The 16,078-nt window shown below is 40.6% G+C and overlaps 1 non-coding gene across 1 annotated transcript; it reads right to left on the bottom strand.

Annotated features, from left to right (window-relative positions):
• Positions 1-14,875: 14,875 nt before the first annotated feature.
• On the bottom strand, positions 14,876-14,982 carry LOC136511158 (small nucleolar RNA R71). Its single transcript, XR_010772654.1, has one exon. It is a non-coding gene; the product is annotated as a small nucleolar RNA R71 (small nucleolar RNA).
• Between the last annotated feature and the right edge of the window lie 1,096 nt (positions 14,983-16,078).

Below are 16,078 nucleotides of genomic sequence, written 5' to 3'. Positions count from 1 at the left end.
ACTAGGATGTCCTTACGGGTATCAAAATTAGACACATGCAAATGAGTAATTGATTAAAGTGAAATAGGATATCAAGGAAGGCCCATGCTATACTTGCCTTGGTTCACAAACTTGTGCTGGTCCTGCTGGTCGTCGAAGAGTTCTTGGTCTCCAACGTTTTCCTCACCGTCTGAACACGACCAACACAGCAACATACAACATTCCAAAAGCATTCATGCAAAGCAAACATTCCTATCATTAGAATAGTACACCAACAGTATTGAAATCAAGATAAAATGTTTGTAAACATAATCTACGTCTCGCTACGATCACGTCAACGCGAAGTTCACGAAAAACAGAGCTAAAATGCGAAAGTTATAATTTAAATGGGTTTTCCTATAGCCATATATTTAATTAAATTTAATCATGAAATGAAAAAGTTCCAAACTTGACTAATAGTAGTTCCAACATGTAGCTTATGAAATTATGAAGCTAACGCGATTTGAATGGATCAATTCGGAGCCAAAAAGACAATTTTATAAGCGAAACAGTTCAAATGACATTTCTGTAAATACTGAAAACGTATTTTTTACTTAAGCCGTGAAGTTTACGCTTTCCAATCGAGATTGCGCATTCGGGGAAATACGCCTTGGACTATGGGTTAGGACTTAGAAAAGTCTAGGGACTCTTTTGCAAAACAGCCATGCGAAGGGGTATCGGCTGATCACGGCCATTGGATTAGAAACGAGCGGTTCTGATTAGACCTGGGGAGGGAGAGAGAGAATATTCCGGCTGGCCACAGTGATGTCGGCGGTGAGGCGCCATTGCCGGCGGTGTGGAGGTCACGGTCACATGCGGTTAGAGGCTAGGGTTCACCAAATGGAAATCCGAGAGCACCGGTGAGCGCGGGGGAGGAAGGGGGTCTCAGCCATGCCGTTACGGTGGCCAGGAACAGCGGCTAGCACGGTGGCCACCATGGCCGGCGACCACGGCTCACGGAGCTCGCGGCCAGGGCTCGAGAAGCCAAGAAATGAGAAACAAAAAGCATGGGAGGAGAGGGGAGAGTATGGAGATGCTCACCATGGCGAAAATCGGAGCGGAGGCGGCTCGGTGACGGTGGTTCGCGCGGAGGTTCCGAGCTCGGCGATGGCAGATCCCGGTGACCACGGCTACGGTGGTTGCGGGCTTCCTTTATGCTTGGCAAGCGCGAAGATGAGAGCGGGGGGCAGCAGGGTGCACGCGGGGGGTCTGGCTGCTATTTGAAGTGGCCGAGGCACGAGGGGGGGTGCTCCCACGATGCCGTTCATGGGCGGCAGTTGTGGCTAGGCCGGGCGGTTTCGAGCTACGCGGGGATGAAGACGGCGCCAACAAGCGGGGCCCGGGTGTTAGCGGTAGGGCACAGGGGAAGGCACGGCGGTTGCTGGCGCGTAAATGGGCCGGCGCGGCTTGTCGGGCCGAGCGGCCGAGGCGCGCGTCAGGGCTGGCGGTGTGCGAGGTGCTGGGCCGCGGGGCGGGGAAGGCTGGGCTGCGGTGCCGGGCCAAGCGGGGAAAGGGGAGAGGGGCCAGCGGGCCGAAATCATGAAAGGGGAAGAAAAAGGATTCTTTTCTTTTCTATTTCTTCTATTTTCCAAAACCCTTTTTAAATTCAAATTTCAATTCTTTTTGAAATCTTTAACAAATTCCAAGCATTCACAAAATGATATGCAGCAGTAGGTATGCATCAAAAAGTTTCTAAACTTATTTTTAAATTTTAATTCCACAAAATTTATTATTTCCCTGACTTTTAATGCACACACATTTGCTTAAATAAATCATATTTACTAATTTTAAAAGAATGCAAATTTTAGGATGTTACAAGATCACCTCCTTGTTGGCTCCTAACCTTGTGACTACCTTTGTTTGCTATCCCTCCTTCGCATGGTGCTTGCTCCTATGCAACCAAATTTATGCCATGTGAAAATTCTTGTGGGTTGTATGTTCAGTAATGGTGCCACGATGAGCGATCTACGATGCCACGATGAAACCAAGAGCCCCTATGGGTGCACACACAAGGTTGTGCTGCTCGGCATGGGCTGGTATTGAGGTTTCTAGTCATGGTCCATTGTAGAATTGCACTGATGTGTTATTTTCACATGAGCTCTTCCTTGGTTATCTCTTCATATCTAATTGAAAGATCCTTATATCAGACCAAAAGTAGTAGAGCTTCCTTTTGAAGTTGCAAGAAGAATAACCTTTGAAGAACAGGTCACCAACATGAACATTGGCAGACTGCAAGAGGTGGTAGACAAGTGACCCTACTTGATGGTCCCTGTAATGATGTTGGTCATCTAGTGAGCAACTTATGTCATTCCCGTTGGATCAGAAAGGTGCACCACACTTAAGGTTGAACAAGTTATTAGTAGGATGATAAATGGACCAGGATATTGTGTGTTGTAATAGGTCACCTGGTGCTTATGAGCTTTCTATCCAAGTCTTGACCTTTATGTGCAAGATGATCAACCGACCTTCTTCGGTGTGACCCCTTTCTGCTTACTTCAATGGCGACCATCTGTTTATGCTTTGACCACAATTATTATTGTCAAGAGTGAAGATTTGGAACCTTTTTGGTGTTGAGAGATAACTAAATAGTTACCAGTAGGAAGGTTAATCTGTAGCTAGGTAACGACACTTTGGTAACTATGAAGGCCAAATCTCATAGAACAATGTTAAGCAAAGAAACAACAAAGTCGGTCATCGATGCCAGTACTGCTTTCTTCTCCAAGCCCTATGTTGTCAAGTCAATTCCATCTTGGACAATCACATAGATAGTGCAGGATGCTATATTAGCTAAGTAAAGAGCTAGAGAAAGCACGTCCCTAGTTTTGGTCAGCATCGTTATGTATATGGTGCTATCAAAGGATTGTTCTAGATTCTATTAGATGAAGCACAGAAGGATAATTAGAGACGTTCCCTTATCTTTGTAGGACTATCACTCCACGTGAAGTATGCATTGTGCCCTACAAGAACATCCCACTAGTTCAATGCTTGTGCATCATTGAGTTGGTGTCTAAATCAGTAGTTAAAGGACTCTTGGATCTAAATGCCTACCAAAATTTGTGCACAATGGAGCAGTAGTTTGTAGGATATGAACTGATTACCAAGAGGTACAGAATCTGTAATTTCTCTGCTAACTACTTGCATCCCTCATATTGGTAGGTTGTGTTGTAGTTTAGGTCGTGTTGGCAATGTGATGATTGTTAATACTTTAGATGCCCTAGAGAAGACTCCTTCCACCCTTTTGTGCCTTGCTTTTGCCCTCTTGTATCAACAATGCTTGAGCAGTCAAAGTGTTCTACAAGTTAATTTGTGCCTTTGCGAGTCAAAAACAATTTGAAGAGTGCAAAAAAAATTCAGATTTTGCTTATGAGTTGTTGATTGACATTAGAAAGGAAACCTCAATGTCAAAAGTAGTCCAACAAAGCTAGTTTTGCTATAGTGCAAGTCAGCCCAACTTACCGTGCAACAGCACCATGAAGGAAAATTGTACTCGATCTTGGTAGTGTACTATTTCTCTAGATGGTGAATAACTACAACCTTTGTTGCCCTCTAGACCTTGCTCTCATCCTTCTTCAACAATGTTTTCCATGGTGGATTTGTCCTTGGTACATTCTATGTGTTTTTAACCACAAGATTGCCTCATATTCAACCCAGATAACTATTGCCGCTTGGATATGAGGATTCCCCCAATTAATGATTGTTGAAAACACTGAGTCAACAGAGTCAGCTATTGCATTCACCACTCACTCAATGGACTCAGATAATAAAGTGTTATCATTAGAGAAAGAGAATTGCACACAAGGAACATTATGTAGTTTCCATTGGTTGGAATCTGAGTGATTGAACAGTTACGACCGGCATAGACATTGTATGTTGGTTACTCAGTTTCTCACAGCCTCAGAGGATGTTTACCCCATTTATGATCTCATCCCTTATGAAAGGTTGTACTCAAGCTACTTTGGTAGAGAACTGCTTTTTGAACTTGTTAATGAACATGGAACCATTGTAATGAGTAGCTTTCAGAAGCTTGCAGTCTAGTGCAAAGTTCACATGGTCCATGCTATATTCACTAGGGAAATAGAGATTGTGAGTAATTAGTTTATGCTCCATAGTACTCTCTATATCTTGAGAAAGAAGTATTGTATAGTCTTGGATTCCTCCCAAAGTAACAATGCTTCATGGAAACCAATGAAGGAAATTCTTCAAATAAAACTTACTATGAAGAGCAAGTATCAGAAAGTGTCTTGACCTAATTAGCCTCTTTGATACTCTAAAGTTAAGTAGTCTAATGCTATCGCTGATGTTGGAAAAATGGATGACAAGCTTCTCTTCCCTTAAAAGTCTTTTGTACTGAATCTCGGGGCGTGATTCCTATAATGGGGGAGGGCTGTAACACCCCAGGTGTTTATCACCAGTTAAGCAATGGGTTTGAGCTCAAACATGACATGTTAAGTGGTGATGAAGGTGTCAAGATCAATTCTACAAGAGTGAACTCCAGCTTAAACTTGGACAACACACCCTTACTTGCACATGGACCCTTGTTAAGATTTTGCAAGAGTAATGTTAAACATGCTTATTTAATGTACATTACATCAACATGCATCCATCTTGACCAGTGGAAACATTTTATGAAGTTTGGAATCAAGAAGACACATGAAATGATAAGTTATAATCTTTCTTGGATTGCTTTAGTAAGTAAAGGGGAATATGAGATGTTCACCAAACCTTGCTAACTTTCCTAAATGACTCTTATTGAACTCTGCAACAAAAGTCATGAAGGCTTCATGTTGAGCAGAAGTTAAGAAAATGCTTCAATCGGTCTAAAACTCTAATTTAAGCTTTTACCGTGATGCTACTTTGACTTGGTTTGAACTATGGCTTAGAATGTTTGCATGGTAGTGGAACCTAAATAAAAGTTGAAGTTTGATTAGAGTCGAACAAACTTTGTTTTTGGACCAAGAGCTAGATCAGCTTGAAAGAAAGTCAAACCGAGCCCTCAAGTTGGAATCCATGACTATTTTGGGAGCTCAAAATTTTGCTAAGTCTGGGTTAACTGAAAACTAAATATTTAGTTTCATGAGCCCTACTTTGTAGCTCTCTATCTTCCAATATAATCTGAGTCAGACCAAAAACCTTTAAGCAAAGTTGTAGCCTTCATATAGCTCTACAACATTTGTTACTACCGCTTGTGCCAAAACTAAACAGATTAGGAGCTACGAAGGGACAAAGATTGATGTTCAGTTGCATTTTTGGGTTAGAATTTGAGTTTTGAATCTGATCGAATAGAATCGATAGTGTGCAGGACCTAGCACCGCGTGGTCTCACGTGCTCGCTGCATGTGTGCCACCTTGCCATCGCGTGTCGTTTTGGAGAGGCTAAGCCCTAGCCCTACCCCTGCCCTCTCCACTCTGTCCCTTCCCCCTCCTACTCTCTCCTGGCCAACACCATGCCACTGGCTAGCTCCTGATGCCACTCTCACAGGCTATGGCCGAGCCGTTGCTGTCCACAGCTGGTTGAGCCATGGCCCTCCTTCGTAGCTAGCCGGCCAAACCCCAGCGTGCTCGCCCTCACCTGCTGCCACCGATGCGCCACCCTGCCATCGCCTCTAGCCGCTGCCACCATAGCCACACCGCTGTTGGCTCTAGTCGGCCGGGCTAAAGCCACAGCCAGCAACGGCAGAGCCAGCCAGCCCTTTCCCTGCCACCACTAGCCTCCAGCTGGCTAGCCCAGCCACCTCCCCGGTGCCTCTGCCCTTCTTTGCTCCGTGTGAGGTTGAAGATGAAGGACCCAGTCATAAATAGAAGCTTTTTCATGTGTTCACTTTGCATAAATGCCAGACACATATATTTACATATATGGGCTTAGTTGGTTTTTGAGATCTCTAGGGTTCCCAATGCAAAAGTAATTTCCTTTTTCGGTTTAATCTTTTCTTTTGCAGATTTCTGTGCTAAACTTTGGAAAATCATAATAATTAGTAGAAAATTGAAAAATAACAAATGTAGACTTTTTGGAATCCTTGTGAAATTATCTATGCAATAAATCTATAATATGGCATGTTTTAGTTTAAAGTCAATTTATGCAGTTAGGTCTTTAATACTGGTTATGTCTTGTCTTTTTCATAACTATAGTTGTTTTGCTCAAATAAATGTGAAATTTTTATGGTAGACTACAGATGCTATGTGTATACTGTGGTAAAAATTTCAGGAGTTTAGGCTTGATAGTTTAAGAGGTATAAAAATAATAAATGTCATGTGTTGCTTTGCTCCAATTCCGAATAGGCCTACATGTTTGTATTAATTGACTCAGTTAAGTTATGAATCATGCCTTGATGACAATAAATGAGTTGTAGTACTTTTCTTAAGCTTTTATAAAACCTAAATAGCATTATTTTTGGTTGAGTAGATTTTTAGTTATAGTTGCTTAAATTTCTGTGGCTGTTTCTGCCCAAACCGAGAAAGGGTTGCCTTTTTGGTACTGTGGGGCATTTTTAATTGTTGAATTAGCTCAAGGTGTTTATAACAAAGTTTTTTTTCATTTTCGAAGCTTTCTAAAAAGTATAGAACCACATTTATTGGACATGTATAACTCTAGTTATAGCTGTTTAAAGTGGCATATCAGATTTTGTCCATGTTTTGGACAGAGATGCATTTATTGGATTAATTGACCTTGTTAAATGTAGAATCATATTAATATGAGAATAAGAAAGTTGTAGGTAACTTCATAATATTTTCAAAAAGTTATGATTCATGTTTGTTGGAGGTCTAAAACTCTAGTTATGCTTCTCTGAAGTTCCTATCACTTTCTGTACCACTGCTGTTTGGGCTGCATGTGCAGTTTTTCTTGTGCAATTATTATCATGGTGTAAATTATGTTTGATGTGGTTGCAGTGAATATCAAAGTTGTATATAATTTCATAATATTGCTTGTGTTCAAATTGCATGACCATAGGCCGGATCGTTTAGGAGTTATGAATTTGACATAATCTCTCATGTTTGGTCTATGTTCTGTGCAGATTTGAAGGATTTCATTGTTTGACCTAGTTAAGTATGAAATCATGTGTTAGTGATAATATAATAGTTATAGTTCTTTGCATAAGCTTTCCAAATTCTCCTAGATCACCCCTTTTGGTGGTGTAGAGCTCCAGTTATAAGCTTATGAATTTGCATAGCAGAATTTGTCCAAGTCTGGACAGAGGTACTCAATTGTGCTTGATTGACCTTGTTAATTGTGGAATCACCTTGTGATGATAATAAACATGTTTTATATAATTTAATAATATTTCTATAAAGTTAAGGTTCATGCTTGTTTGATGTCTGTAACTCCAGTTATGTATTTTTAAAATTACTACTACTTTTCTGTCCTAGTTCTGTGCAGATCTAAAACATTGGCATGTTTGACCTAGTTAGCTTTTGAATAAGCTTCTGATGATAATAACAATGTTTTAGGAAATTTTGTTAGCTTTCCAAAAAGTCTAGAATCACCTTCTTTGGATGTCTGGATCTCTAGTTATGGATAAAACAATTGACTGTTGTGCTGCTGTCTAGATTTCTATACATGTGCTAGGTGATTGCTTTAGCTTGCTCTTGTTTTGGCTAAACATGTTGGTTAGTCCTTGATCGATGCATGGGTGAAATATATGAAGTTAAGTTCACTTGTGTGCCATACCTAATATGCTTGCTATCCCTCTATAATAGGTTGTGTGATGTTTAGTTAAATAACTCTAGGTGCCTATATCTTGCATGATCTTATTTTGCCCTAAATGCTATTATGTGATGCATCTCATATTGCCATTCTTCATATTCATGCACTTGCATCTTGCATCTCATCTAGGTACGTTAGATGAACCATGTGAAGGATGTGATGTTGGAGCCAAACCCGAAAACGGTGTATGGTGGACCTATCCCGAAGATGGAAGGACTGGACAAGTGCTAGGATGGGAGATGCTCACCAAGCAAGTGTCATCTAACAAACATTGACCTAGTGTTGGATCCTAGGCAAGCCCTAGAGCATTCTAAGCCTCCTACATTTTTATAAATATCACTTGAGTTCTTTATGTTTGATGCATTAGGTTATAAGATTCGATTGGAACCACTTGATGCATAGAACTACCTTGTCCAGAAATATACCTTGAACCCTATGTAGGTCCAGGATCGAATGCATGCTTAGCGATGCTTAGACCTCTAGAAGTCAGGTGATTTCCTATCACTTGTGAGATATAGGTGGATACCAAAGCATGGTTGGCTATATTGGCTATCGTAGAAATAACCATGTGTCAATAATGAATGGAGACCGGGCGGGATGCCGATAGAGAAGCAAGAAGACATGAAGGTATTGGGTGTGGATCTATCCCTGTTTGTGTCAGTTAAGGACCGATTTGTTGTACGTCATCATGTCATGTTGAACGCATGCCTATCACTCAGTTGGCCAGATAACTCGTTCCGACCATGAAGCTAAGTAGCTCAACACAGGCCAGAAGCTGGGAAGTGAAAGTGCGCACTCTGGCGGTAGTAAGGATGTGCGGGTTGCCATTAGCGTAAGTCCAAAGGGTAGATTAACGTCCTGGTAGAGTGGATTCCCTGAGAGTGCGGCGCTGCTCGAACCTACGAATTTGTTCCTAAGCTATACCAAAGGTGACCCGAGGCGACCACTGATCAGGTTGCTTGGGTGTGTGTTAGGAATAATTCCCCAGCTGGGTAGGAATCGATTCAAATCGTCGTCTCTCTCGGATAGTGAGAACTTGACTGAGCAGCGGCAATGTAGATTAACTTAATGAAACTTAATGGATATGATGATGATACTCACATTACTACACCAGCTATGGTTACTATTGGTTGTTACTAAATGATATTCCACATGTTTGGCATAGGTTAGTTGCTAATCTAGAGATGGATAGCTATAATTAACTTGGTTACCGAATTGTAAAATGTATAGCTCAACTAGTGGCTTTTATGCAAAATAATGTCAAGCTAGCTCCACCTGTAAAGCCTTGCATACACCTTGGTGTCACTTTATTTCTGGTTTATGACGAGTAAGTCTAGCTAAGTACATTTGAGTACTCAGGGTTTATCCCACCATGTTGCAGGTGAAGTTCTCGGCCTACTGAAGATGGTGGCTAACCGCCGGTGGGCTTGGTGACTCTATTTTTATTTCTCATCTATATGCTTTTGTCAAAGGATGTCACTTATGCTAGCAATGTATTTGGAACTTATGTTAATGTAATCATTTGAAAGCTATGTTGTTTTCACTAATCAGATTTGAAACCCAAACTTGTACTATTATTTGTGAACCCATTTGTAGTATTATTTCTGCTGCAACTCTGTGTATGTGATGTGTATTTGCTTAATTGCACGATCTTGGTTGTGATGTTGATTTACCAAAGTCCTTTGTGACACTCGGTGGACTACCAGGTTTATATAAGTGAAAGTATGCATGTGTCAACATGTTATCAAGGACAGTTGTACTTGATCTTGTATAAATTAGGTAGTTCTGTCATAGCTGACACCACTCTTTTCACAAAGAAGATTGGCAAAGACTTATTTGTGTTGCAAATCTATGTTGATGACATCTTATTTAGATCAACCAATCAAGACTTTTGTGAATAGTTTGGAAAAATGATGGCTAATGAGTTTGAAATGTCCATGATTGGAGAGTTAAGTTACTTCCTTGGTCTTCAAATCAAGCAATTGAAGAATGGTACATTTGTGAGTCAAGGCAAGTACATCAAAGACATGCTCAAGAAGTTTGGCATGAGTGATAGCAAAGCCATTAGTACACCAATGGGAACAAATGGCAACTTGGATAGTGATGCAAGTGGCAATATGGTGGATCAAAAATTGTATCGGTCTATGATTGGAAGCCTACTCTATGTGACCGCATCAAGGACGAATGTCATATTTAGTGTATGCATGTGTGCAAGATTTCAAGCCTCACCAAGAGAAAGTCATTTGAAGGCTACAAAGAGAATATTGAGGTACTTGAAGCATACACAAAATGTTGGGTTGTGGTATCCCAAAGGAGCAAAGTTTGAGCTAGTTGGTTACTCTAACTTGGATTATGTAGGATGCAAGGTTGAAAGGAAGAGCACCTCAGGCACATGTCAATTGTTGGAAAGATCACTAGTTTCATGGTCATCAAAGAAGCAAAATAGTGTTGCATTATCAACTACCAAAGCCAAATACATATCCACCGGTAGTAGTTATGCACAAATACTTTGGATGAAGGCCACCTTGAATGACTTTGGAATCAAGTCCACGAAAGTGCCATTGCTATGTGATAATGAGAGTGCAATCAAGTTAACCAACAACCTAGTTCAACATGTAAGAACAAAGCACATTGATGTCTGCCACCATTTCATAATAGATCACCAACAAAAAGGGGACATTTGCATTGAGAGTGTAGGCACCGAAGATCAACTTGCCGATATACTCACCAAGCCATTAGATGAGAAAAGGTTTTGCAAGCTAAGGAATGAGTTGAACATATTGAATTTCTCAAATATGTGTTGATGCACCCCCACTTATATGACATGCCTCTCCTTTGAGCAATCCAAGGTAAAAGTTGATTGGTATGACATACATCCTTACTAAGGACATGTTTAGTGCATCTAGTTATCTTTCACATTTAATAGGCTCATTCATGAAAATCAAATGTTTTTTATGTTTGTATGGTACCACTATTGCTTCTATGTTTAATTTGGTCTAGTGGTAGCATATGACATGTTTGTGGGCTTGTAAACCAAGTGTTTGCTCTAGAAAATGAGCTATAAGTGTTTAACTCAATATGGTACAAGATAACCCTTATTTGGAGGTGTGAAGAAGCTTGTTCTTAGATCAAACCGAGTTAAATATCTTTGGCAAGTATTCTAGATTAAACCAAATTTGGGAAAATGGTCCTCACACAATTGATTGACATTAATAATCTCAATCTATCTACATTTTTGAACCTTTATGGTCATTGATGACAAAGGGGGAGAATAGTGTACAAAGATAGTGAAAAGATAACAAAGGGGAGAAATTGAGAATTTGACATAGGGGGAGAGATATGACAAAGGAAGGGGATCAATTAAAATTTTAAGCGCACAAGTAGGGGGAGCAAGCTCATGAACTTGTATGGTGCATTTGAATGTGCATTTCATATACTTGCTTGCATGGCACAGGTTTTAAATTTCAATATCCATGTTTGTGTGGTGTATGCTAGTTATAGGATTGAATGATGAAATGAAAAACTAGCATGCATAGGTTAAGTAACTATACTTATGATTCATTTTATGAAAACTAGACCCTTGCTTCTAATGTTGATCTCATGGGGTAATATAGTTTTTGTATATGTCTAGTTACTAAGGGTGCTAAGGATGGTATATTGGTGCACTCTGGTTGGTATCATGCTTCAAAGGTCCATCTCTTATACCTTAGCATCATTTGGTAGACATTATCTCCTATATTTCCTATCTAAGCATATGTGCAAGCTACAATCCAAACTCTTAGCACATATGTAGGGGGAGCAATTGCTACCATATGGGATTCATGAAACTTGTCCATATCCTTTTACACATGGTAAATATGCTTGGGCAAGCAACATGGATTCAAATGAATTTCAATTTATATCTTTGTGAAAGGGTTGTCATCAATTACCAAAAAGGGGGAGATTGAAAGCTCTGGTTTGGTTTTGGTGAATTGATGAAATCCTATGTGCTAACCTAGTTTATCAAAGTGATTATGAGATAGGTGACACATTCCAAGTGGTGAAGCAAATGAAGATCATGACATGATGATGGTGATGGCATGGTGATGATCAAATGCTTGGAAAAGAAGAAAGAGAAAAACAAAAAGCTCAAGGCAAAGGTGAAACTTGATAGAAGCTTTTTTGTTTTGGTGATCGACACACTTAGTGAGTGTGATCACATTTAGGATCGATAGCCATAACATTAAGAGGGGTGAAACTCATATCGAAATGCAGTTATCAAAGTGCCACTAGATGCTCTAACTCTTTGCATATGCATTTAGGATATAGTGGAAAGCTAACACCCTTGAAAATGCTTATGAAAATATGCTAACACACATGCCCAAGGTGATACACTTGGTGGTTGGCACATTTGATCAAGGGTGGTGAAGTTTGGGGTCAAAAGGGGAAGTTTTGTATTAACCGGACTCTGCCTTGGGCAGTGACTGGACTCTGACCTTGCATTTGGTCAATGGCACACAATGAAGGCCGCCCTCGGTCCCTTAACTAGACACTAAAGAGGAAGAGGGACCAAACGTGTAGGGGGTGTGTCCGGTCACCTAGTGATGTACGTTGACACAAGCAATAGAGAGAGGTTGAGTTGACTAGACACAGGCCTAGGTCCAGTCATGAGCCACTGGATGCGTCCGATCATGAATTTCTACCTCTAGAACCTAACTGGAAACGACCGAACTCTAGTGTTGGAGCGTCCAGTCACTTTGAGCAGCATGTCCGGTCGCAACTTAACACGTGGCGTGAAGTAGACTAGCCGTTAAGATCAGATGCTCAGCATTTGAAGCTGATGACACATGGTGATCATTAGGTGACCAAACACATGGGGTCCAGCGTCCGGTCACCTAACTGGTGCGTCCTGTTAGCCCGTGTTTCACTAGATAGTGGAGCCAATGACTCTATTTGTGGGGGGCTCTATTTAAAGGCATGTGGCTAGCTCTAGCTCACACTCTTGGTCATTTGCATTGATATAGCAACCTTGTGAGCTTAGCCAAAACCCTCCCACTCATCTCCATCATTGATTCTTCATCTTTGTGAGATTGGGAGAGAATCCAAGTGCATTGCTTGAGTGTTTGCATCTAGAGGCACTTGGTGTTCATGTTTTGCTGCATGATTTGCTTGTTACTCTTGGTGGTTGCCGCCACCTGGATGGCTTGGAGCAGCGAGGATTGTCGAGTGGAGGTTGGTGATTGTCTCTAGCTCTGATTGTGGTGATTGTGAGGGGTTCTTGACCTTTCCTCAGTAGAGAGCCAAAAGGTACTCTAGTAAATTGCTCGTGGCTTGTGTGATCCTCATCTTGTGTTGGTTGTGTGGCACCCTATTGAGGGTTTGGCGTGTGATGACAGTTAGTGCGCGAACCTCCAAGTGAGTGAATCACCACAATGAGGACTAGCTTGCCGGGAAGCAAGTGAACCTAGGTAAAAATCATTGTGTCATCATTTGATTCTGAGGTGATTGGTCTTCATTGGTATTCATTCTTGTGATTGATTGGTTCATTCCTCAACTCGGCGGTATAACCATCTTGCTCTCTCTCTCTTTACATTCCTGCAAACTAGTTGTCAAGCTCTTTAGTGTAGCTAGTCATGAGAGCTTGTTAGTTTGGTTAGTGTGGCTCTTTAGTTATCCTCTGAGAGCACACTAACTTATTGTAGTGACATAGCCATTGTGTGGATAGAGACTATAGAAACTAGAATTGTGGTAGGTGTCTTGCATTTTTAGTATGCTAGCGCAACACTAGCTTCGCCTCATATTTGTCTAACCGGTTTGCTAAGTGTTGTTGTAGAAAATTTTAATAGGCTATTCACCCCCTCTAGCCATTAGGACCTTTCACCTTAGTAATATCCCTTATGTGTAGATATGAAGATGATCTTAGCAATGACTATTAGGTGTAATTGCACTAATCACTATATGCTTTGACTTATAATTAAGAATGACTTAGGGATTATTCCTCTAATATTCTACTTGACCTTGATAATGCCATAGAAAGGAGTACTCTTAGTGATTTATCATTATCATTGATCAATACTTATCATATATATATATACATCTTATCCTATGACTTACCCCTGTTAAGAGTAGAATATTGGTTATGGTTTACTTCTCCATCAATAGTATAAGTTATCAATACTATCCATGCTAGACCTTCCCTATGGTAAAAATATAAATAACGATACCTAGAATACTCCCGGGTGAAGTACTACAATGGTATAATTATCTGTACGCTTGCAGATTCATTTTTATTCATATCTATATATTCCTCCTAGTCACATAAATTAATAAAGAACTATTTAGTATTATTCTAATAGTAATGCTAGGTAGTACCAACAAGTATCTCTGGCATCATCAATAGGGATGACAACCTAGTAAAGTAATGTCAGGAGATATAGGTTTATAATAGGTGGCTATTAAAACAAGTGACAAGTTAATAAATACCAACAAGCATTTCTGGCGCCGTTGCCAGGGACTACACTTAAAACTCTACTCTTAGTAACAATGATAAGAAATGCCAACAAGCATTTCTGGTGCCGTTGTCGGGGAAGATAGCTAGGCAAAGGAAGTATTGATAAACTTATACTTATTGATGTGATAGAAATAACCATTGACCCCTGCTCAAACAGGCTTACCCTTATTTTGTCTACTTGTGTATCTTATGCAGGGTAATGTATGACTAGTTTTGACCTTCTGACAAACTAAGCACTACTTAAGAGGACTATGGCTAAACTCAAAAAAGTTTTAGCTTTAGAGTTGGAAGACAACCATATAAGGCGAATTTTAACATTGGAATTTGAAGCCATGGCTTACAGGACTCTCAGTGAATTCTCTGCTCCAACCACTACCAACATCCATACTAGACCTAATGTTAATGTTGGAGACAATGGATTCGAGCTCATGTTGGCTCTCATCAACATGGTGCAAGCAAGCCAATTTTGTGGAAAGGCACATGAAGATGCTAGTGCTCATCTCCAACACTTCCTAGAGATCTATAGCACTTTCACCATCAAGGGAGTAACCAAGGACGCCATACTACTTTGCCTCTTCCCATTTTCACTTTTTGGGGAAGGCGAAGTAGTGGTTATACACCAACAAAGACATAAACACTACATTGTTCTTTCCCACAGGCAAGACCAATGCTCTGCGTGGGAGAATTTCAAGTTTTTAGCAGCAACATGATGAATCTGTCCTTGAGGCATGGGAATGCTTTCAAGACTATATATCAGAATGTCCTCATCATGGAATGGAGAATTGGCTACTCATGCAGACGTTCTACCATGGGTTGACCAACAGTACCCGTGAGACCATGGATGCTGCTGTTGGAGGTGCATTCTTGTCACTTACACTTTTAGGTGCGACCATTCTTATGGAGAAGATGGCCTCCAACCAAGGCTAGAATGAAGAACGTGTTTAGGCCCACAAGAGAGGTGGAGGTATGCATCAACTCAAGGAGGTAGACATGTTGTCTGCCAAGATGGACCTACTGAAGAAGCTTGAAGATCGAGCTAATGAAAAGCAAGAAGTCATGCACATACATGATTCATGCATAACATATGAAATATGTGGCAACACTGGGCATTCATGGAACAACTCTCCTGAAATCCAAGAGGATGTGAACTTTGTTAACAACTACTATCGTCCTCAATAGAATCAAGGATGGAACAAACAATAGAGGCCGAACTACCAAGGTAACTACTAAGGTAACCCTCAAGGTAATAATTATAATAACTTCAATCAACCACCCTTGAGAGAATTAATTGCTGGCCAATCTAGACTTATGGAAGGATTATCTAAGAAGGTAGCTACCAATGATAAAATTCTAGAAAATATAAGTAATAGAATGTATAGCTTTGCTTCTACCATTAAGAACCAGCATAGCTTTAATAAAATGAGAGAATCACAAATAGCTTAGCTGGCGGCTGTTGTTCCTCCATCCGAGAAAGGGAAGATTCTGAGGCAGCTAGAAGATTTAGAAACTACAAATCTTCTCGATATTCACAATATAGCTTTCTACTACATGCAACCATCAAAGGGAAGGTGGATAGATTACACCCTACCCAATAAGAAAGGTGATCCAGGGAGACCTATATCACCATTGGACCTCATATCTTCTGGGAAGCTGTCTATGACTTCGGAGCTAGTGTCAACATCATGCCTAAGGTAATTTATGAGAAAATTTTAGTAGATCCTTTATTGTACACAAATATGCATTTGCAGCTTGTAGATCAGCCACTCTGCTAGCCCAAGGGAGTTCTCGAAGATGCCATCATCCGATTGGGACAACCATATGTTCCTGTAGACTTTGTGTTTTGGAAATAGGTGGAGATGAAAGGGCACCCAC

Source organism: Miscanthus floridulus, chromosome 1 (genome assembly GCF_019320115.1).
Source record: "Miscanthus floridulus cultivar M001 chromosome 1, ASM1932011v1, whole genome shotgun sequence".
NCBI lineage: Eukaryota > Viridiplantae > Streptophyta > Magnoliopsida > Poales > Poaceae > Miscanthus > Miscanthus floridulus.
This window is presented reverse-complemented; position numbering and strand designations above follow the sequence as displayed.